General features: G+C 41.8%; 1 protein-coding gene across 2 annotated transcripts in view; it reads right to left on the bottom strand.

The window, feature by feature from the left end:
- lgi4.L (leucine-rich repeat LGI family member 4 L homeolog) overlaps window positions 1-25,550 on the bottom strand; it is a 66,142-nt gene that overhangs the window by 5,738 nt on the left and 34,854 nt on the right. Inside the window, exon 1 of one of the 2 annotated variants that reach the window (XM_018226615.2) lies at window positions 9,650-10,155. The exons of the other annotated variant lie outside the window; for it this stretch is intronic. The gene's annotated coding sequence lies outside the window, so the exon portion shown is untranslated. Of the gene's footprint in view, window positions 1-9,649; window positions 10,156-25,550 lie in introns of those variants that run through there. 2 annotated transcript variants of the gene reach the window in all.

Below are 25,550 nucleotides of genomic sequence, written 5' to 3'. Positions count from 1 at the left end.
GTGTTTGTTTTTTATATTACTCAAATTTAAATATATGCAAATTGTGGTTCTCATTTAAATTGGGATTTGGCCAAATATTCGAATTATATGGTTTTCTGTGGGACAGTCCCAATTTTGACAACTCAGCCCACAGTCCTGGGTTTCTTACTGAAATGTCCCGACTTTCTTTTTGATCTCATTCACCTGCACTGACTTGAGAAAAAGATACAAAGTTTTCTGAAACTTAATTAAAATAAGAGGCTTTTGGTAGAGAGCCCAGAACACTTAGCAGCAGCACTTGGATACTTTTGTAACAATTTACGATTAGCAAAGCTACAATTGTAACTATTTAAGATAAGCAGGTCTCTTGGGAGAACTGAGACTGGCAGCTTAAAGGGCAATTCACTTTCATTAGCAAAACTGTTATAACATAAAAAATTGCACTAAAACTCCCAGAAATGTTTTCAAATTTTCATAACCTGACGGATTTTGAAAAATGGACGTGGTAATTAGGGGTGTGGCCATAAAATGGGCTTAGTAAATAATTTTCACCACTGCGGTGGCCCAAATTTTGTCCCTCTTTATACTTTTTGAATGTTGGGAGGTATGTTGTTGGAGTGTATAGCTGCTCACTAAATACACTGCCTCTGACTTTGTCTCCTAAAGCGAATAGGATTGGTTAGGGTAAATAAAACTCACCCTAACCAAGTCCTGTCACCCGCAAGGTGGGATTCAGGAAGAGAGCCCTGAGCACGTGCTTTCCCTTTTATTATTTGAAATACTGCCCTCTACTGGACAATAATAACCTTGATCAAATTTACAATGGACCCATAAAAAACACAATACCTGGCTGGGTATATCAAAGGACCACTTAGGGGTCCAAATATATAGGGGAAACTGCCTAAGCAAAAACATTTACACATTTTTCTGATCAAGCTTTTCTTGGCAAGAAACACATTTTTCGTAGATAAAAAAATCTAATTTTTAGAGATTTATTATACCCCGATTCTGCAAAAAGCCTAGATCTGAAAATCCACCATCTCAGACCTGTTGAGGTCCTGTATAAGTAAATGGGAGACGCACCTATTCCAATTTGAAGTTATTGTAATCTGTGCTGGGTTTAGCTTGAAAATCCAAAACTTTTCAGGAGTTTCGAGGAAAAAAAATTTTTTGGGGAAAAAAGTCCAAAAAATTCTTGAGATTCGGGGTTATGCTTGATTTTATCGAGGTTTTCCACGTACAGGTTAAATCGAGTGTTTTTTTTATTAATAAATAAGTTAAAACCAGGAGTTCGGTCGAGTTATTTTTATTAATAACTATTATAATGTAATGTTTTATTAAATAACCCCCTTCGTGTAAATATAAATATAGATGCATTCTGCTTCTTTGCAGATATTCTGGTTCAGCCATTACATTATTCTATGCTAAAATGATTGTTATAAACAGGAATCTGTTAGAGTAAATATTCGTCGTATTTGGGTTATTTACACTACAACCCCTGAAATCCATGTGACTGGGAGCAGTGCTTGTTTGAGGTTTAAATTCAGCTGAACACTGACACTAAATAGGCAGATAAAGTTCAATAGAAGGTTAATAAAGACAGGGTTTAACACTGGCCACTAGATGGCGCTTCCCCAAGTTACCACTGGGTGTCCACTAGGTGTCAGTACCAGCACAAGTAAACTGTCAGATATTGGATCCAGCCTTCATACATTTCCAGCACAGACAAGAGTAAAATATCTACTGGACAGATCTGCATCTGTTTTTGGATGAATGTTTATCCAAGTCCGAATGCCAAAAACTTGTATTTTTTGAGATTTATTATACCCCGAGGATGCAAAAAGTCTGAATCTGAAAATCTGGCATTTCAGACCTACCGAGGTTGTATATAAGTCAATGGGAATGGTCCCTATCCTATTTGAAGGTTTCTGTGGTCTGTACTAGAATTAGCCCTAAAATACAACCATTTTGGACCTTTTGGACAAAAATCAGAAAAATTCAGGCTTTTTGGGAAATGCCCGAAAAATCAAGCGATTCTGGAAAAAAATCAGAAAAATTCATACGATTCAATTTTTTCCTGTTTGTCCCCAATCCAATAAAATCGTGCTTTTTAAATAATAAATAAGGTCCAATCGTGGATTCTAGTTTGGGTGGACTATTACTATTACTATTGGACTATTAAAATAATCAGAAAAATTCAGATTTTGATAAATTCATGTACCACAGTAATCAAAGAAACCTGAGATTTCGTACTGTACTATAAATTAGCAGAACAAAAAGGTGGGCGTTACAATAATGAATGCAAATAAGTACAACATACAATACAAATAAAGTAGAGTTACAATAAAGATTAAGAGCTTAGTGTCAAGGAGACAGAAGGATGGACGTCCCTGTCCCATAGAGCTTACACTTTATAATAATAACACTCTAAGCAACGAGTTCCAGCAGAAACCATTCTTTGTCAACCCATTAGACCTACTGGCACTTACAGGGTTAAGCCATTTGTCCTACCTGAGTTAAATTCTTATTATTGGTCTGTCTGGGAGGATTACATGTATCCCCTGACAGCTTCATTGGCTCCTAATAAAATTGGTCCTAGCGTTGGTGTCAGTGATGGAGACTTTAGATTGCAAGCTCCAGCGACTGATGGGTACAATGTATAATGTGTAGAACAATGTATAAATGTGTAGAAACCATATAAATTACAAACAATAACATCAGCATTTATGTAGATTAAAATATGTTTGGGGTCTCATTTACATGGCGATACAGCTATTAGGTGATCTCTAATATCCTTATCATTTACAGTAGGGGGTACATTATCCCTTATAATACATGAGTGATACTCAGAGTTCCCTGTATAACTCAGCCTGCAGCCTCGTGTCTTTATATGGTCACAAAACAACCCCTCAGTGACTTCTAATATCCTTATTTACAGTAGGGGGTACATTATCCCCTTATAATACATGAGTGATACTCAGAGTTCCCTGTATAACTCACCCTGCAGTCTTTTTATGGTCAAATATATGAGTTTTGGGTGACAATGCTGATTCATTAACTTAATTATCCCCTGAGTATAAATATTAAGAAACCCTGTGCAATAAGATATATATTAATGCAATCACCTTTCTTCTGCATGTTTCAGGCCCAGCTAGGGATCGGCACTTATAATATAAATAAATATATACATGTCCAGTAACACAATAACAGATTGTTCCTAAGGTCCCTGCAAAGATGTTGCTGCTGAAATTAGACCAGAGGAGCAGAATATACAGAAGGTTGCCATGGAAATGACAATATTCTCAGATTCATTTAAACTGCAGGTGACACTGTGTGATACTTAATAGGAAACAAGTTGCTAATAAACGAATGAAGCAGCAGAAAATAATAAGGGGAGTTCTTTTCCCACTAGGATTCCGCTCTGAAACTGAAACCCACTGATTGTCATTCTGTTACCTACACACTGATGAGTTCCACACTGGGATACGATTGGTTAGGAAGGTGTAAGTAATTCTGGGACGCATCTTGGCGATTTTCCTAAATCAGAAATGATGATCAAAAATGACTCCTAACTGATATAAGACTTGAGGGTATTTAGTCGGACCTGGGGAAGGGGTGCAAGAGCGTGTTCCATAGTTCCAGCATCAAGGGGTACTGGTAGTAAGGATGGGACCCTTTTGCGTCCTGCGTCTCCGTTGCTTTTTAACTTTCCATATATGGGAGGTGAGAAGAGATCAGCAGTGGCACTGGGCTCTAACACCCCACTGAATAGTAATGTCGGGGACTGGTAAATTAGTCTCCCAGTATTATTAACAGGCAGTCCCCTAGTGTTCTATAAACGCCTAACTGGGTCCTAAAATACAATTAGGAGGGGGACCTGTATCCTTATCCTGCCTTTAGCTATACCCCCTGTGGTTCAACCATTGTCCAGTAGATGGCAATGTGCTAAATTATAAAGTCCTGAGCAGCCATGTGCTCAGGGTCTATTTTGTTACCCCCTTACCTGAGCAGGTAGGAAGGGTAAAGTGGAACCTAGACAGGTCAGATCTAGTAAGGATGGGCTACTCACCTTAAGAAATCACTGTAGGAGTGACCGACTGTCAGGTTATTTAGTTATTGAGTAGCCTGAGGCTCCAACAAGGAGTGTGAGTGACCGTAGGGATGGGAGAATTTTTTTCGAAAAAATGACGCCCATAGACTTGTATGGCGGCGTGCGTCAAAAAAAAAGACGCACGACAAAATAATTTCGCCACACGACAAAAATCTTTTGACGCCCATAGACTTTAATGGGCGTCTGCGACATTTCGCCAGCGGCGAATTTTTGGCGAAACGAAATGGGTCAAATTCGCACATCCCTATGAGTGAGATTAAGATCCCCAGGTACTAATTGCCCAGAGTAGGGACATATGGGGTTAATAATTAAACTACAAATGGCAAAAACCTGAATCCAAATTTTTAGTGGGTAAAAAAACACGACTTTTTAGGGATTTAATGTACCCAAAAGATGGAAAAAGTCAGAATCCCAAAATCCGACATCTCAGACTTGCTGAGGTTGCATATAAAATCAATGGGAGAAGTCTCAAAGATATCATGATCTGCGCTGGGTTTCATGCAACAATCCGAAGATTTCATGGTTTTCGGGCAAAAAGAAGAAAAAATCTGAGTTTTCAGGTGGAAAATCCATTTTTTTGGGGTTTTCCCGCTAAGAAAATTTTTGGGAAAGTGTATTGATAAATAAGGAGAAAAAAATCCCTGCGGATTTGGTCGGACTAGTTTTCAGAAAATATTGAGATAAATTTGGATTTTGATAAATGGGCCTCCCAGTGTATAGAATCAGGGATGTAGTGATTTCTCTGGGTTCCACTTAGGGTAAAGGCTGAAAGCTGGGTGTGCCCCTTCGATACTGTTCATTGGTGCTGTGCCTATCCACTGTTGCTCTATGTTCATGCTTGATCTTTATGTGGATTGTTCTGTTCAATAAACTCTTTCTTCGGTTAAGTTGCAAGAACAACTGGGGCTCAATTATTGTGCATTGCACTTAGTTACAGTTGTAATTAAATTGTGAGGGTTAAGTCCTCACAACGGTGTGCCTCCACACCGTTGTGAGGACTTAACCCCTGAGAATTAAGATATTATCCGGAGCAAAGTATTTGGGTAAAGCTCATAGTTAGAGAACGATGCCACTCAATTTACTATAGCGTTACAATTACAAGAGAACGAAACCCAAAATTAGTGGTGTAACTATATTGGAAGCACCCCTATGGTGACTGGGGGGCCCGGGGGACAGGGTAGTCTGATTTCTATATAGCTTTAAAAGTCTGTTCTCTTAATTTACTTGGGTGTGTAGCAAGGACTGGGGATACGGCTGGGTGGGTGAGCTAGCAGGTTGAGGGAGGGCCGGATAGGTGCAGGGGGAGGGAGGGCCGGATAGGTGCAGGAGGAGGGAGTGCCGAAAGGTGCAGGAGGAGGGAGGGCCCGATAGGTGCAGGAGGAGGGAGGGCCAAAAGGTGCAGGAGGAGGGAGGGCCCAAAGGTGCAGGAGGAAGGAGGGCCGAAAGGTGCAGGAGGAGGGAGGGCCGGATAGGTGCAGGAGGAGGGATAGGCCTGATAGGTGCAGGAGGAGGGATGGACGAAAGGTGCAGGAGGAGGGAGGGCTGGATAGGTGCAGGAGGAGGGATAGGCCGGATAGGTGCAGGAGGAGGGAGGGCCAGATAGGTGCAGGTCGAGGGAGGGCAGGATAGATGCAGGAGGAGGGAGGGCTGGATAGGTGCAGGGGGCCCAGCGAACCATTGTTACATCACTGCCCAAAATCACTGTAGGGGCTTTCCAATCTACTTCTCCCTGCCAGCCCCCCACTGCCATTCTTGACGCCTGCACCCAGTATGGCCCGCCTCACCCTGGGCAATCACATGTGCAATGTAGAATTTATTATATACTCATTAAATTGTATTCAATGCTGGTAGCCTCGGGGGCACATTGCACTTGAAAGTATCCAGGGCTGGTGCTATTTTTGTGATTACAGTTTTGTAAATCTGTCCGTATTCTGTACTGAGTGAAGGTATGACGCATGAATAATCGGATTTCTCTCTATTTGTCTCCCAGGGAAAGTAGAATTGGAGTGGAATTCAATGTCTCTCTTCTGTTTATCTTTCCCTGGATGAGAATGGAAGAGAGTTGGACCCTGCCAGCGAAACTTGATGGATGTTCTTAAATTACAGCAGCGCGGCCAATGTCTTTCTGCAAATGAAGAATCAGCGGTTTGCAGTTCCAGATTTCCATGGCAGCAAACTTAAAGGCTTGGTAATAGCACTAGGATCCCTACACTGTACATGCAGCCAACTCACACCCTACTAGGACCCCTGCACTGTGCATGTACCCAGCTGTTGCCCTACTAAAACCCCTACACTGTGCATACACCCAGTTGTTGCCCTACTAGCAGTGTCGGACTGGGATGCCAGGAGCCCACCAGAAAATCTTAGACTGAGGGCCCACTTTCCAAACTATTATTCCTCCTCTCCTCACTCAACCTCTTTATTCTCCTAGTCTTTATCTATACTCTATTCTTCCATTATTAAGCCCCTTAAAGAAATACAGAAAAGGTCATGAAATAGGCCACATTTTTAGCAGCATGATGGCCACTGACACCGGGGCCCACAGAGAGTTTTCCTGGTATCCCAGTGGGCCAGTCCGACACTGCCTACTAGGACCCCTACACTGTGCATACACCCAGTTGTTGCCCTACTAGGACCCTTACACTGTGTATGCACCCAGTTGTTGCCCTACTAGGACGCTTACACTGTGCCTGCACCCAACTGTTGCCATACTAGGACCCTTACACTGTGTATGCACCCAGTTGTTGCCCTACTAGGACGCTTACACTGTGCCTGCACCCAACTGTTGCCATACTAGGACCCCTACACTGTGCATACACCCAGTTGTTGCCCTACTAGGACCCTTACACTGTGTATGCACCCAGTTGTTGCCCTACTAGGACCCCTACACTGTGCATACACCCAGTTGTTGCCCTACTAGGACCCTTACACTGTGTATGCACCCAGTTGTTGCCCTACTAGGACGCTTACACTGTGCCTGCACCCAACTGTTGCCATACTAGGACCCTTACACTGTGCATACACCCAGTTGTTGCCCTACTAGGACCCCTACACTGTGCATACACCCAGCTATTGCCCTACTAGGACCCTTACACTGTGCATGCACCCAGCTGTTGCCCTACTAGGATGCTTACACTGTGCCTGCACCCAACTGTTGCCCTACTAGGACCCCTACACTGTGCATGCACCCAGCTGTTGCCCTACTAGGACCCCTACACTGTGCATACACCCAGTTGTTGCCCTACTAGGACCCCTACACTGTGCATACACCCAGCTGTTGCCCTACTAGGACCCCTACACTGTGCATACACCCAGTTGTTGCCCTACTAGGACCCCTACACTGTACATGCACCCAGCTGTTACCCTACTAGGACCCCTACACTGTGCATCCACCCAGCTGTTACCCTACTAGGACCCCTACACTGTGCATACACCCAGCTGTTGCCCTACTAGGACCCTTACTTTGTGCATCCACCCAGCTGTTACCCTACTAGGACCCCTACACTGTGCATACACCCAGCTGTTGCCCTACTAGGACCCTTACACTGTGCATACACCCAGCTGTTGCCCTACTAGGACCCTATACTCATCACACACAACCAGTGTCGTTATATAGAATACTTTTTGCAGGGGGAGTCCTTTGCTATAATTCAGCAGTGTAGTTGTAGTATTGTTGCCCAGGTAACGGTTAGTAACTGCCATAACAGAACAATTAAAGGGGAATACATAGAATTTCTACTGAAAATACAGGCATAGGATATGTTATCTGCAAAGCTCCAAAGTACAGAAAGGCCATCTCCCATATTTTAAAACTGATTTCCTTTTTCTGTGTAATAATAAAACAGTAACTTGTACTTGATCCCAACTAAGATTTAATTAATCCTTATTGGAGGCAAAACCAGACAATTGTTTTTTTTTTTAGTTTTTAAATACTTTTTTGTTTATTATACAACAAATGAGAATTGTTTTGGTATCACACTTTCTACCCCCCCTCCATTTAATTATATGAGGTTAGGAGATTATGAGCTCTGTATAAACAACCCCTTCCACCATTTTGATAAAATTAAGAAACCTTTGAGTTAACTTTTATTATGATGTAGAGAGTGATATTCTGAGACAATTTGCACGTGTTTAATTTTTTATTATTTGTGTTTTTTGAGTTATTTAGCTTTTTATTCAGCCTGGGCCTAGGACAGCAGGATTTTAGAGGGCGGTATGCTGCCCAAACACACCCACATTGGTTCAGAAACACTGGGGATGCGCAGGAGATAAAATCATTTTTAAAATTTCCTGGACGCCAATCCCCATTGCTCTGGTCCCAATGATGAAAATTTGAATAAAAGGGAGGGGATGGGGAGACAGCGGGCCTAGGGGCGCCTGCTATGTAAGTCCAGCCCTGGGTCAGTGACCCCCATCTGAAAGCTGAAAAGAGTTAGAAGATGAAGGGACATAATTCAAAAACTATAATAATAATGAAGACCAATTGAAAGTTGCTTATAATTGGCCATTCTATAACATACTAAAGGTTAAGTGAATGGTGAACCACCCCTTTACTAAAGAAGCCCTGAGCTCTAACTACCCTCTGTATCATTTTCAAGAAAACTGATAGTGGTATGGGATCCGTTATCCAGAAACATGTTATCCAGAAAGCTGCGTATTACAGAAGGGCCATTTCCCATACACTTCTTTTTATCCAAATAATCCAATTTTTTAAGAATGATTTCCTTTTTCTGTATAATAATAAATGAATTTGCGAATTTGCGAAGTAACGAAAATGCCCAACGCTAGCGAATTCACGCTAGCGTTAGGCAATTCGGCGCATAGTGAATTTGCCCCTATATATTTAATGTTTATATGATTTTCTAGTAGACTTAAGTTATGAAGATCCAAATTATGGAAAGATCCATTATCTGGAAACCCCCCCTTCCCAAGAATTCTGGATAATAGATCCTATACCTGTACTGGACTATAATCAGAGCAAGAATGACACAAAAGCCATTTACAATACGACAGGCTATATTTGCTAGCGAATCACATAGAGATGATAGTAGAAATAAGGAAGACAGAGGAAACATAAAACATATAGGAAATCTGAACCTGTAATGTAATGTAAAATAAAGCAGCAATAACACTTGTATAGAAAATTAAAGGGCTAAAATTGATTTATTGAGTGATCATTTTTTCCCATGAAAACACACACACAGATAATATAAAGCTAATTGCACTGTTGCAAAGCCAAGAGCCAAAATGACATGTAAAAATGACACTTTCTGATTTACACATCAATCCGACGTACATAAAGTGCCTTTTGTTTGCTTGTAAGAGCTGGCTTGTTATATATGCTATAGGGATGCACAGGAGGCAAGGATAGGGTTAAAGGGAAGGAGCGCAGAAGAAGCTTCAGAACAAAATCTGCATTTAATATTTGATGGCAAAACAACAGAATTATGTCAAGGGAGAAGTGAGATGCCAGGAGAGAGGGAAGAGAGAGAGCCGGGGTGAGGAGAGAACAGGGAGCCAAGTGCATGGGGAGATTTAGGGTTATGGGAAGGAACTCACCAACACCACGCGTTTCGCACGTATTTGCTTTTCTGCGCTTCTTTTCCTAAGTTCAGTCCATCGCTCCTTCTCTTCCTTCCTGCCCCAAATGGGCTTCTTTCCTCTTCAGCTGGGATATGAGTCCCACCACCCCCTAACTTTTCCCCTCTTTCCTTTTCCCCATTCTCCCCCCTCTTTAACCCTTTCTCGGGCACAAGTTGGCTCCTCTTTTATCTGAGCTATTTTTGTCCTACCCTCTCCTTCTGCCTTTGCCTCTGACACAATGTGCTGTGTGACAGCTTCCTTGGGTTGGGTTGGAGGGAAGGGCTGGCTCATCTCTGGGATGGGAATGGCAATTTCCGTGTTTACTTGTTTGTGTCAGTTTGTCACTTGGGGGTGATACTTGTGTCTCTGCGTCGCCTCCATCTGCATGTGCCCACCCGCTCTTTTCTACATATATATGTGAAAATAGTGGATTTATGCCTCATGGACCCTGGGGTATAACATATAGGGGTCTATTTATCAAAGTTTGAGTTTTTTTCTCTAAAAATTTGAGTTTTTGTTCTAAATTTTTATTTAAAAAAAAAAATGCAGAATTTTTAGAGAAAAAAAACCTAAAATTATTTGAGATTTATTATGCCCAAAAGCAGCAAAATCCAAATCTGTCGAATTTATGAGAAAGTCAGTGGCAGAGGTCTACTTAACCATCTGAAGATGTCATTTGCCTTCACAATTTTTGGGTGTTTGAAGCTGGTTTTCGCTTGAAAACTCTATAAATTAGAGGGTTTTTTTTAAGCCTATAAACTTTTTTTTTTTTTGATGGATGGATTTTCGTGGATGGGAGTTAGGCCGAGTTTGTTTCTGGTAAAATAGCAGAAAAAAAAAAACGAGTTTTAGTAGATAACCCCGATAGTGTTACATTTATTTATGACATTAGGGATGCCAAACCTGAGACATCCAGATGTTGGTAGTTGTAGTTCAGTTATAACAGGAGGGATGCTGTTTGGGAACACCTACAATACATCAGGGTCGGAGTGACCCCCTCTACCGATCTCCTGGCCCTAAAAAAAAAAAAAAATGATGTCTAAGGAACAGGCCCAAAATCAGGACTTTTAGAGGACAAACCTCATCTACACCCAGTTACACGCAGACACACCTTTCTGATCCTTTCTAAACCCCTGGGCATTGGTGTAAGCCCCACCCCTTCTTGCATAGGGCGGGGTCAAGGGGGTCACCCCTAAATGTTTTCAACTAGGCGGTTTCTTCATCATTCCTGCAGCCATCCTGTGTGTGTAGTGAAGACAGATGTGGGCCAAGTTCTATTGGTGCCCAATACTTGACCTGGTGCCTTAAACCTGTTTTTGAACCCCGATGGTCCTTCCCCCAACACAATCATCCCCATCGATTAAGTCAGTCAATGTTATAGTTCGGTGTAAATGTAATTGTTTCCAAAAGCCGTGTCTGTTCATTCCTGTCTGTTCTCTGGTTATGACTCTTGAAACAATGTAAAAGAAGTCCATTCTCCTCCAGTTGTCTTCTGCTACATTGTTCCAGGAGTCAGAGACTATAAACAGCCAGGCAGATACTGCTTTCAGTATAACAGCACTTACATTTACACATACAACCATTAAATATGTATGATTATTGTATATTGGGAAGATGCTTAGACTTACAGAGGATCACATTATCATTAACTGTACATGAAGTGAAAGCATTCAGACTGTGAGAGGTGATGGGAAGGGCAGAGGTTCTGATTCCAACCAAAAAATGTGGGCGCCCTACTAAAACCATTAAATACAGTTACATTTTTTCTCTGACTGCGGGAATTGTCCTGAAGGATTAAAGTTATTTAAGGAGCAGCAATAAAAATACTGAGCCGGTCCCTCAGGTGAGAAATAGCAGAACATTTCTTTGCACTGACAGCGACGTGACAAAGCCTCCGGGCGAATGGGATTTAAGGCAAATACTTGAGAAAATGTTCCTCAGAAATTCAGCAACTGTGAGACAGGGGAAACCCTGTCTGAATTCAGCACATGGGAATATGTTACAGCTGTTATAAAGGGATTAGAGGTAAGTGATACTTTGGGTGTATACAGTACAGTGGCACCAATTGAGTCTGCTCCATCTGTACAAAAGAGGGAACAAGTGAAATAAAAATAAAAGGTTCCACCTGTATAAGCATGGCAAGATGAAAGCTCCATCTCTCTTAAAAGGAGGAAGTGCTCCATCTGTATAAGATAATGAAGAGGAACAGAGGGAAGATGAAGGGTTCAATCTGTATAAGGAAAACAGAATAGCATGGCTCTATCTGTGTAAGAGAAGCAAAAGAGAAGGAGTAGTAAGGGATCCATCTGTATACAATAAGGAAGGACTCAATAATAAGGTAAAGAAGAAGTGGCCCATCAGCATACAATGAAAAATGGTCCCCACTGTGGGAGAAAGAAGAGAAAAATGTTCAATCCGCATATGAGAAGGAATAGCACGGGCTCCATCTGTGCATAAAAAAGGACAATGTAGAACCTCCCTGGAAAAGATGACAAGGGGAAGAAACCCATCTTTATATGAAAACAACAAAAAAATAGGAAGGTTTCCATTTAAATAAGAGAAAGAATAGTAAGGGCTCCATCTCTGTAAGAGTTGGAAGAGAAGGGCTCCACCTTTATAAGAGAAGCAACAGTAAAGGCTCCGTCTGTATAAGAGAAGGGATACTAAGGGCTCCATCTGTATAAGAGAATGAAAAGTAAGGGCTCCATCTTTTTAAGAGAAGGAATAGTAAGGGCTCCATCTTTGTATGAGAAGGAACAGTGATGGTCCCATCTGTATAAGAGAATGCATAGTAATGACTCCATCTTTGTAAGAGTTTGAAGAGAAGGGCTCCATCTGTATAAGAAAACGAATAGTATGGGTTTATCTTTGTAAGAGAAGGAACATAAGAGATCCATCTGTATCAGAGAATTAATAGTAAGGGCTCAATCTGTGGAAGAGTTGGAATATAAGGGCTCCATCTGTATAAGAAAATGAATAGTAATGGCTCTATGTTTGTAAGAGAAGAAAGATAAGAAATCCATCCGTATAAAAGAAGGAATAATCCATCGGTATAAAATAATAAATAGTAAGCGCTCTATCTTTGTAAGAGAAGACATAGTAAGGGCTCCATCTGTATAACAGAAGGAATTGTAAGGGCTCCATCTTTGTAAGAGAAGGGATCCATCTCTATAAGAGAAGGAATAGTGAGAACTCCATCTTTGTATGTGTACATAAAAGAAAGGGAAATGGACCCCTATCTGTTAGAGAAGGTAGAGTAAGATTGTATTCTGTATAAGAGAAGGAATAGCAAAGGCTCCATCTGTGCATTTCGAAGAAAAGGATTGGCTCCATCTGAATATGATGACAAAATGAAGTAGCCCATTTGCATAAAAAGAGGTAGGGTTCACCCAATGTAAGAGAAGGAAGGGGAAGGGCTCCATCTGTACAAGAGAAAGAATTGCCAGGGCTCCATCTGTATAAGAGATCCTACATCTATGATCTGCTTTTTGGCCAATGAGATAAATAAGTATATTGGTGCAATTTGGTTGTCCACATTTAAGGTTCAATTGTACAGTATTCACCTATTTAGGTCTGTGTGAATGTGCCACGTACATGATGGGACATGAGAATATACATATGTAGCTTTGTGAGAGAAGGAAAGGCGGCACAGAAAGGGTTAAGGTATATAAAATAGAAAGAGTTCTTTCTTCCCTCCACTGTGTAATTCTTTCAGCACATAAAGTGGCCTTTGTCTGTGACCCCGCTCCGCTCTGATAGGGTCAATGTAGGCCCCGAGCCAAATCCCAATCTATTTCTCACAACCTTTTCTTGTGTCCGAAACTTCTCGTCAGCAGAAATGAGACATACTCCTCTCTTTGTGTGTCTCACCCCGGCGGCTCTAGGGTTAAACGCTGGGCTGGCCTGTCAGGGAAAGGCATTGCTGGGCACAACAGAGGGGCAAGGGATCATGGGAGAAGCGCTGAATCACACCCCAGTGTTTAATAACAAACTGCCAGGCCTATGAATAATAGAATTCCTTTAGTTATTGCCTGTGCCATAATGTTACTGTGCAATTCCCAGTGAATTCTCTGTCCATAGAAGATACTGTATAACTATTACAGTGGATACCTCCCAACTGTCGCGTTTTTCAAGGGACAGTCCCAATTTAGACAGCTCAGCCCGCAGTCCCTGGTTTGTTACTGAAATGTCCCGACTTTCTCTTTGATCTCCTGCACTGATCAGCCAGAAAAAAATACAAAGTTTCTAACTTAATTGGCTTTTGTCAGAGAGCCCAGAATACATGGCATGTGCACTTATATACTTTTGTAACAATTTAAGATAAGCAAAGAAACAATTGTAACAATTTAAGATAAGCAGGTCTCTTGGGCAAACTGTGACTTGCAGCTTAAAGGACCATTCACCTTCATTAGCAAAACTGTAATACATAAAAACCACAGAAATGTGTTAAAACTTTCATAACCTGCCAAATTTTGTAAAATTAACATGGTAATTATGGGGGTGTGGCCACGCGTCGCAATTCTTTTTGTCCCTCTTTCTATTTCCAAAATGTTGGGAGGTATGATAAAGACCACTTTCCTAAACTGCACCCACAAACTAGACTAGGCATCGGGAGGGTGGGGGAAGGGGAGAATGGGGGTCCCTGAAAGGATTGGCTGTCCCTGCTGCCAAATGTTGGCGCTCAGTGGGTAACATGGAGGGTGCTTGAGGGAGGCCTAGAAATATTATTGGCTGTAACTTTAAAGGTAACTTTAGGCTCCTCCTTCTCACTCTATATCTATATACAGACAGAGCAGACTTTATTGATGCATCTGGCACACCATTCACAGCAATAGGGAAAAAGGGTTTGGCCTCCTGTGCTTGTTGCTTTCATTTGTACATCCACTTGCTGAAATCTTAAGATCATTTCTATCAGTGACATTGTACAGCCCGCTCAGGTGCCGTCAGTTGTCATGACCACACAGAAAAAATTGAGATGCCCTTTAAAGGGGTGGCTCACCTTTAAAGGAGAACTAACGCTTAACTAAAGAAGTAGCTAGAAATGTTGTACATGATGTTTTGTGCTTCTGTACCAGCCCAAGGCAACCACAGCCCTTTAGCAGTAAAGATCTGTGTCTCCAAAGATGCCCCAGTAGCTCCCCATCTTCTTTTCTGCTGATTCACTGCACATGCTCTGTGCTGCTGTCACTTACTGAGCTTAGGGACCCACTCACAATATACAGTACACATAGAATAGAAATGACACAATATAAGGCTGATTAGTAATTAATACAGATAATTACTACATGGCAGCACAGAAACCAGTGCAATTAGCATCAGAATTTAATAATCAGCAAACCTGTAGCATCAGCTTATATTACAGCCAGGGAAGCTCATTTTCTGCTGGATAATTAGTGACGAGCCCTAAGCTTAGCTTCTCAACAGCCAATCAGAGCCCACTGAGCATGTGAGTGTCACAGACACTTTCCAAGATGGTGACCCCCTGTGACAAGTTTGAAGTCCTGGATCATTGCTGCTATTGACAAGCTCAAACTTTAGCCTCGTGCAATAAGTTCACTATATAAAATATGCCATTTTTAGCCACATTCATTTTTAGGGTTTAGTTCTCCTTTAAGTTAACTTTTAGTATGTTATAAAATGGCATACTTTTCAATTGGTCTGCATTGTTTATTTGATTTATATTTTTTTTTAATTATTTGCCTTCTTCTTCTTCTGACTCTTTCCAGCTTTCAAATGGGGGTCAGTGACCCCATCTAAAAAAACAAATGCTCTGCTAAGGCTACACATGTATTTTTATTGCTTCTTTTCATTACTCGTCTTTCTATTCAGGCCTCTCCTATTCGTATTGCAGTCTCTAATTCACATCAATGTGTGGTTGCTAGGGTCATTTGGATCCTAGCAACCAGAAATTGCACACTGGAGAGCTGCTGAATAAAAAAGCTAAATAACTCAAAAACCACTAATAATAAAAAATGAAAGCCAATTGCAAATTGTCTCAGAATATCACTCTCTGCATCATACTAACAGTTACTCTGTGAATGACCAACCCCTTTAAAGGGTGCTACTTGCTAACTCCCCTGGGTGCCAGTGTAAAAGAGCTGAGTGCTGTATCATTGGGCGGCTGGGCTGAAGGTCGCAGCTTTGCACACTAAGCGCTTTCTCTCCGTGCTGCTGCAGTCACACAGATGCTTGTGCTGTGCCTGGTGTATAGGGCCAGTTGAACGCTCGTCTGAGCTGAAGCACAAGGTTTGGGCTCAATAGGGATTTTCCGGCTCATATAAAAAGAAACGATTATGTTTAAGTGGTTAAGTGATTAAAATAAAAGGATTAGTTGGTAAGCTTGCTGGGAATGAATCTGCAGCGCTCTCTCTCTTCTTAGCCAAATAAAGCTCCTTTTCACCCAAACAGTCTTGAACATGATCCGGACTGTAGCTCCCTGTTACCCCAGATCCCACTGGTGGACTACATATCCCAGAATAATATAATATATATCCTAGAATAATATAAGTACTTTTGGATATCTATTTTGCACCCACCGCATTAATGCCTAACAACCTATTCTCTGCTGTAGGTCAGCGCTGGACAGACAGACAATAGATTTGCTTTGGTCATTTCTGCCCCCTGCACTTTATGCAGTTTAGTAAATCACATAACACTATAGTGAATAAAGTACCCCTTATTGTAAAACATAAGGATATTAAAGTCACCAAGGAGTTCCATGACCATATAAGGGTAGGACTACATGGACGTTTTCATTGCGATCCGACGCACTGCAACAAAACGACAGCGGCAAATCGCATGCAACGGAAATAAGGTAAGTGAATGTGTTGTTGGATAGTGTCGCAGCGTTGATCTAACGCTGCAACTTCATCCGACATTTCCATTACTTACCTTATTTCTCTTGAATGCGATTTGCCGAATGCGATTTGGCGGATTGCGTCAAAAACGTCCATGTAGTCCTACCCTAAAAGCACAAGGCCGACGGCCAAGTGCTTTTATACAGGTCATGGAGGTTACTTCTAATATCCTCATATTTTCCAACAAGGGGTTCTTTATTTATTATAATACACACGTTTTAGTGAGTCATGTGACAGAAATGACATCACTAGTCACCGTTTATAAGGATATAATTAACAGGATATTTATGGCTTTTGTGTATTACGTCGGATTTGTATGAGATGTGTGTGAAATAAAAAGACTACACAAGGGGTAGTGCTGGTCCGGGAGCTTTCTTCCAAATAGACAAATTAAAATTGACCGTGCACCCCGCAAATAAAGGCAACAGAATGCAGGTATTTTGTCTGTGATCGAACAATACATTTTTATTATTTTTAAGACCTGAGAGTGCGGATCTTAATCGCTGGATTTAGTATATACAGTATATATATATATATATATATATATATATATATATATATATATATATATATATATATATATATATATATATATATATATATGTCCCTGTAGCCCTATTCTGCTACTGTGAGTACTTCTGCACTGGCTTCCCTACTGGGCGCTACAGGAGTCCTGTTGTTTTGCTATATAAGGAGCGACTGTAAGAATAGATTGATGTGTCCCAATCTAAGGCTGGGGCAGACTATCCTATAATAGGGGGGCAGGATACGTTTATAGGCAGGGAGAATAATAACTTTATTATGGAGTGCTGGATGGGGTTACATTGGGGGGTCATTTACTACTGCGCCTGCTGCAAGTGAAGGGGTTCTAACCGGTGGATACAAATGCCGTTTAGTGCTAATTTACATCAGACTTGTAGCAGGGGCAGTGTTTATAAGGGGCCGTTATGTCAGTGTCCCTAAAAGGGTCAGGGCACAAGCTCAGATTCTGGGAGATTAGTTGCCTGGTGACAAATCTCCTCTTCTTCGGGCAACCAATCTCCCCCAACTGCCTCCCGCCGGCTAGAATGTAAATCGCCAGCAGGATGGCACTCGGAGCGCTTCGTTTTCCCGAAGTCGCCCGAAGCTGCCTCACGAGGAATCTGAGCGTGTGCCCTGAGCTTAAAGGAGTATAGCAGCTTTGCACACATAAAAACCCCCTTAAAAACCAGCCATAACAGTTGTGGCCGTCTAATGGAGAAAAACCTGATTTTGCTCAATATATTTGCCTAAATAAATGGGCAGAAAAGGGCACTGGGCCAGAGACCACCATCAGTCCTTTAATCTGCAAAAACAATTTGGATGCAGGGCCTCCCCCCAAGAAATGGCAGATGGGTTAGCTATAGTATATAATACGGGTTTGGGACCTGTTATCCAGAATGCTCGGGACCTGGGGTTTTCCGTATAATGGATCTTTCCTTAATTTGGATCTTCATACCTTAAGTCTACTAGAAAATCATGTAAACATTAAATAAACCCAATAGGCTGATTTTGCTTCCAATAAGGATTAATTATATCTTAGTTGGGATCAAGTACAAGCGACTGTTTTATTATTACACAGAAAAAGGAAATCATTTTTAAAAATTCGGATTATTTGATTATAATGGAGTCTATGGGAGATGGCCTTTCCGTAATTCAGAGCTTTCTAATTATTGGGTTTCCAGATAACGGATCCCATACCTGTACAGCAAAGTATATTTCTGGGCCCCATGTGTGGGGTGGATCAGGGTCCAAATCAGTGGGTGGCATCATTTCTGGGCCCCCTTTCCTGCAGATGAGTGGGAGGTTAAAGGGGTGGTTCACCTTCTTTTTTAGGTTATAGACTGGCCAATTGTAAGCAATGTTTCAATTGAACTTCATTTTTTATTGTTTTATATAGTTTTAGAATTATCTGCCTTCTTATTCTGATGCTTTCCAGCTTTCATGACCCCATCCAAAAACAAATGTTTTACAGGGCTACACATGTATTGTTATTGCTGCTTTTTATTGCTCATCTCTCTATTCAGGCCTCTCCTATTCATATTCCAGCCTCTTATTCAAATCAATGCATTGTTGCTAGGGGAATTTGGACCCTAGCAACCAGATTGCTGAAATTACAAACTGGAGAGCTGCTGAATAAAAAGCTAAATAATTCAAAAACCACAAATAATAAAAAATGAAAACCCAATTGCAAATTGTCTCAGAATATCCCTCTCTACATCCTACTAACAGTTAATTTAAAGGTGAACAACCCCCTTTTATGCCACTGACTGCTTATTTGGTAACATACGTGTGCTAGTGAATGCACACACACAAGGCACACAATACAATCTTTGCCCTAGGATTTAAATGGGTGGTTCACCTTTAAGTTAACTTTTAGTAGGTTATAGACTGGTCAATTTTAAGCCACTTTTAAGTCGATCTTCGTTATTCATTTTTTATAGTTTTTGAATTATTTGATTTTTCTTCTGGTTTCCAAATGGGGGTCACTGACCCCATCTCAAAAGAAATGCTCTGTAAGACTATAAATATATTGTTATTGTTATTTTTTATTACTCATCTTTCTTTTCAGGCCTCTCCTATTCATATTCCAGTTTCTTATTCAAATCAATGCATGGTTGCTAGGGGAATTTGGATCCTAGTAACCAGACTGCTAAAACCACAAACTGGAGAGCTGCCGAGTAAAAAGATAACCACAAATAATAAAAAATAAAAACCAATTACAAATTGTCTCAGAATATCCCTCTCTACATCATACTAAACGTTCATTTAAAGGTGAACAACCCCTTTAAAGTGGCGGCTGAGTGCCAGGCTTTCTGCTGGGTTTCTATGGGCAGTTGGCACTTGTCTCTCCATAGGCACCTGGGGGAGGTCCAGCTGTTGGCGCATGATGAATAAGCCCCACACACAGCAAGAAATGATCACGTCTGACTCTGCTGGTCAGAGACAAAACCCTACTGAGTCCCCCACCACAACAGCCTTTGTATTGTATAGGCATCTGGAGTTTCCACCCCAATTCCCTGCATTTCACCAGCCACTTCCTTCAAGTCTTTGCCGGATCACGGAGCACATCTTTGCCGGGGGTTTCACTTTCCAAGGAAAAAGCTCTCATTTTGATTATTTCATCAAAACCATGGCAACAATATGAATCAGATGTGGAATGACAGGCTTTCAATTTAATATACATTATTTATTAGACCACACGGCTCTGATTGCACCGAGGAAACTCCCTTCTGCTCCGTATACTCCTTTCCCTTCTCCATACAATCCCCCTCATTCCTGATGAGTTTGCATTACCTGTAATTGTATATTCTCATGATCAGCAAATATCAGTTTTAATTAATATTACACTGGTCCTTAGCCGAATAATCAACATTTCAGTCATGGATATAGATACGAGGCCAAGTAATTCACTCATTTCCATAGGACAAGGGAGCGCTGAATGAAGCAGGAGGAAAGGAGAGATCCCATAAAACTATGGCAGCATAGGTATTCCCTGTACTAAGCACAATTCAGCAGGAACAGTCCCCTAACTTTGCTCATAGTCTGTACAGAGAGATCCCATAAAACTATGACAGCATAGGTATTCCCTGTACTAAGCACAATTCAGCAGGAACAGTCCCTAAGTTTGCTCATAGTCTGTACAGAGAGATCCCATAAAACTATGGCAGCATAGGTATTCCCTGTACTAAGCACAATTCAGCAGGAACAGTCCCCTAACTTTGCTCATAGTCTGTACAGAGAGATCCCATAAAACTATGACAGCATAGGTATTCCCTGTACTAAGCACAATTCAGCAGGAACAGTCCCTAAGTTTGCTCATAGTCTGTACAGAGAGATCCCATAAAACTATGACAGCATAGGTATTCCCTGTACTAAGCACAATTCAGCAGGAACAGTCCCCTAAGTTTGCTGAGAGTCTGTAGAGAGAGATCCCATAAAACTATGGCAGCATAGGTAATTCCCTGTACTAAGCACAATTCAGCAGGAACAGTCCCTAAGTTTGCTCATAGTCTGTACAGAGAGATCCCATAAAACTATGGCAGCATAGGTATTCCCTGTACTAAGCACAATTCAGCAGAAACAGTCCCCTAAGTTTGCTCATGAGTAAAATATGAGAAATTTGTATCCCCTGTACTAAGCACAGCGGCTATGTAAAGGAATGTGAATCCGATAATCCCCCCTGCCCATTTTTTAGAACACCCTGTGTAATAATGTAGCAGAGGTAATTCATTAGACAGGTGGGACTACAATTCCCTTTGCACACATTATTTCCTGCCAAGAGACTTAAAGCTGCCGTTCAGGAAGTGGAAAGTGCAAAAAGAATATTTCCCTGAGTCCAGCTGAAATCTGAACAAATACAGATACTGTCCTCTTAAATCAGAGGAGATATGAATAAATCTACATCTATAGAAGGGGGAGGAACCAGAGAACTGGGATATTCAACAAGACACGGTGGAACATTAATATTAGGAATTATTGTATTTTTCTTTTAGCTTTAACGGCAGCGACAGGAGAGAATGAGTCGGCCGCCCAGCTCAACACCTGGCACCATCACTTAGGCTATAAATAGAGATGTGATGGGTTTTGGAACGTAACCAGCTGTATTAGGTTTATGGGCAAAATTGGGGTTCATGCCAAATGCAGAGTCAGAAAAAAAATTAAATTGGAAGTGTAACAAATGTTAAACAAGGCAAAGTTTATAGATCATATTCAAAATATATTTTGCTCCAGGGACAAGTGAGAGACCGTTATTTTTATATCAGTACTCTTACCACCAAAGCCAAAATTGTTGTTGGGAAATAGGAACTATACTTATACTTATAATATGACCAAAAGCTGTAGATTGGGAAACACAGGCAGTATTTTGGCCAACGGTCACTATCTTGTCCTGCTGTTGCCATGTTGCTTCGTCTTTAATGTTTCTAACTTTAATGTTTCATTTTGCAATGGCTGCACCCCTCCTCTGGAACGCTCTCCCACAGTCTGTCCGACTTTCTCCCAACCTTTCTGCTTTCAAGAAATCTCTGAAAACGCACTTCTTTCGAGAAGCCTCCCCTCACTCTGCTTAACTACCAAACGCAACACCACATACAATACCACATTTCTCACCCACTCAATTCGATCTTGCCCACTCCCACACCTTGTGTATTACTGCCTTTCCTTTAGACTGTATGCCTATGCATAGGGCCTTCCTCACCTTCTTGTACCTGTATTGATTGTAATGTTTGTTACTCCATATGTTCTATGTATGTAATTCATGTGATTTAGTTGTATTATCACATTTACTTTACAGTGCTTCGCAATATGTTGGCGCTATATAAATACAATGTTAATAATAATAATAATAATAACTCTACAGTTGCCATCTTGCCCTTCACACCTCATCTTGTCCTTACTTTCTACTACTCTCATCTTATCTTCTTGTCACCAGTTTGTCCTACTGACTCCAACTTACCTGTCTCAATTTTGCCTACTGTCATCATTTTCAACTGTCACTATCTTGTGTCCTATGTCATAAATGTTCCCAGCTGTCACCATCTTGCCCCACTGTCTCCTGTCCAATTATCCCAACTTGCCCTACTGTCACCATGTTCACCTATTGTCTCCATCCAAACCTAAAGTCTAGATCAGGGATCCCCAACCTTTTGAACCCGTGAGCAACATTCAGAAGAAAAAAGAGTTGGGGAGCAACACAAGCATGAAAAATGTTCTTGGGGTGGCAAATAAGGGCTGTGATTGGCCATTTGGTAGCCCCTATGTGGATTGTCAGCCTAAATTGAGGCTCTGTTTGGCAGTACACCTGGTTTTTATACAACCAAAACTTGTCTCCAAGCCTGGAATTCAAAAATAAGCTCCTGCTTTGAAGCCAATGGGAGCAACATCCAAGGGGTTGGAGAGCAACATGTTGCTCACGAGCTACTGGTTGGGGATCACTGGTCTAGATCTTTCCCTACTGCCACCATATTGCTCTAAAGTCACAATTTTGTGCTACTGTCACCATTTTCCCTACTGCATCATTTCCCTACCATCTTCCTCTTGCCCCACTGTTACCATCATTTTCTACTGTTTCCATCTTGTTTACTGTTTCCATGTGTTCCTGCTGTCTCCATCTTGTTTACTGTCTTCATCTTGTTTACTGTCTCCATCTTGCCCACTGTCTCCATATTTTCCTACTGTCTCCATCTTCCCCTACTGTCTCCATCTTGCCCTACTGTCTCCATCTTGTTTACTGTCTCCATCTTTTCCTATTGTCTCCAACTTTTCCTAAAGCCTCCATCTTGTCCTACTGTCTCCATTTTGCCCTACTGCCTTCATCTTTTCCTCTTGTCTTCATCTTGCCCTACTGTCTCCATCTTTTCATACTGTCTCCATTTTGCCCCACTGTTACTATCTTGACCTACTGTCTCCATTTTGCCCTACTGTCTCCATCTTTTCCTACTGTCTTCATCTTGCCTTATTGTCACCATCTTGACCTATTGTCTCTATCTTGCCCTACTGTCACAATCTTTTTCTACTGTCTCCATCTTGCCCTAGCATTTTCATCTAGCCCCCCTGTCACCATTTTTTCCTACTGTCTCCATCTTTTTCTACTGTCTCCATCTTGCCCCACTATAACCATCTTATCCTACTGCCACCATCTTGCCCTCCTGTCTCTTGTCCTACTGCCACCATCGTGCACTTCCGTCTACATCTTGTCATACTATCTCCATCCTGCCTTACTGTCTCCATAATGTCCTACTGTCAACATCTTGTCATACTATCTCCATCTTGTCTTACTGTCTGCATAATGTCCTACTGTCACCATCTTGTCCTACTGTGTCCATCTTTCCTTACAATACCTACAATCATAACCCTTATAACTGCAATTTATGGGCAAATGAAACCAGCTTCAGAATAACTGTTAAAACCAGCAAGAGAGCCAATGCTTAGATTGAGGCCACACCCAGTGGGTAATAAACTGGCAGCCATGGGGCACATCTTGGCCGGTAGCTCAGAATACTGAAACTAAAATGGCCGGGTGCCCGCATGCAGCAGCTGAATGTAACTGCCGGGTCAGGAAGAAAGTCCAAGGTTTTCCAAAGCAAATATTGGCTGGACTTGATAGAGAACGTGGAGCTGTCGCTTATCAGTGGCCCCCGGAGTGCAGCAGATGTTGGACAGTCTCTCTCTTGCCACAACATGTTGTGCCCTCACAGGAGGCAGCAGGTCCTACATTTAAGGGGACGCTGCTGCCTGTGTTTAGTTCTTTCATAATGTGCCAACCATATTCCCGTCACTCTATGGAACACATGGGAACAGCAGCAGCAGGTTTAGTCATTGTGACAGAGCCACTGTAGCTTGGATGTGTGTTGGTGAATAGTATACAAAGTAATACTCTTTGGGGGTTTTCTCCACGGCTATTGCTAAATAGATATATGTAGTGATGGGTGAAGTCAATGAGCGGCAAAATAATTTTGACACGCATCAATTTTTATGCGCGAGGCAATTTTGATGCACGCCAATTGTTTTTTGTTGCAGTAAAATTTTCGCTGGCGAATTTTTGCAGCAGTTTCTCAAATTTATTTACTGGCGTCGAAACGCAGACATTCGTATGGAATCCATGCCTGGTGAATTTATTCACCCATCATTAGATATATGGCATGCTTGCCTGATATTGCTCTAACAATACACTACGTGCAGATACAGTATGTCCTTCTGTTATTAGTTTTGTTCTTTGGGGCCCGGTGTGACACAGAGGCTAAGGCCCCATTTTAAGGGAGACCTGCAACCCACCCAGGTGCCCTTAAGTAGTGATGACAATGTAATTCTCCTACCGCACACCTGTAGTTCACCAATCCTGCAAGCTGGTGGTGCGTTCCTTCCGTTGACCCTTGCCGGGTCCCTTAGCAACCAATGTGTAAAAGAAACGGATCCGCACACACACCGATTAATGCAGTCGGGGAATATCCCCTTTTATTCAGCCACCAAACATCAATGTTTCTGGGGGGGAACACCCACCCTTCATCCTGATGAAGGGTGGGTGTTCCCCCCGAAACGTTGATGTTTGGTGGCTGAATAAAAGGGGATATTCCCCGACTGCAATAATCGGTGTGTGTGCGGATCCGTTTCTTTTACACATTGGTTGCTTAAGTAGTGATGCCCAGGTTCCACAATGGATCATCAGCAACTCCTAGGGGAAAGGAAAGTTGAACCCCCCTTATTTATCAGGTATATGAGTAATAAAATAATGAGGCAGTTAGTCATAACCAGAATAATTACTATTGTCACAGTGCTGTAATTAAAGGAGGGGGGTCATGTAGAACAATGTGGGATCATCACAGAGAAGATACTGTAGAAAGTAAAGGTCACGGCACATTTCTGCTCCCACGGGCAAATTGTGACTTTATTTACTGTACTATAAAAAGGTCCATTTGTCCCGTCCTAGTACATCTGGTGGTGGGATCCTGGCATGGCTAGCCCAATCCAATGCACAATGGCAAATGGCTTGTTTCATAAATCAGGGTAAAGTGCAAAAAAACACTATGTTGATACCACAGACACACATGTGCACCAAAACGGGCGCAATAATGGATGCAACTCGCACTTCAGAAGGAAGATGTTGGGCACATGGTCAAGCCAAGTGGAACAGCATTGAGCACCTATAGGTATTACCTGCAAAGGCAAAGTTTTATACTCAATGCCAAGTTAAGTCTGGTATCTCTTGCACCCACATGGGATGCACCCTGTGTCACATTTACAATGCACAGGGTGTTCATATAGATGGGTGCAAGTAGGTGTTAGGGCTGAGTATTTTGCCTGACTTTCATAAATAAGCCCAGTTGTTTGATGCCTGAGCTCACATGTGATTCTAGAGAACCATGGGAATTGGGGTGTCATTAATGACATGGAAGGAAGGGTACAGAGTGTAAAGGATAGATGCATCTGCCATTATTTGCACTTTGTTGATGAATTGGTGCAGGTCTCCAGTGACGGACTGGGCTGGCGGGACAACGGGTAAA

Source organism: Xenopus laevis, chromosome 7L (assembly GCF_017654675.1).
Source record: "Xenopus laevis strain J_2021 chromosome 7L, Xenopus_laevis_v10.1, whole genome shotgun sequence".
Taxonomy (NCBI): Eukaryota; Metazoa; Chordata; class Amphibia; order Anura; family Pipidae; genus Xenopus; species Xenopus laevis.
Note: the sequence above shows the minus strand (reverse complement) of the source record. Positions and strands in the feature narration are given on the sequence as shown.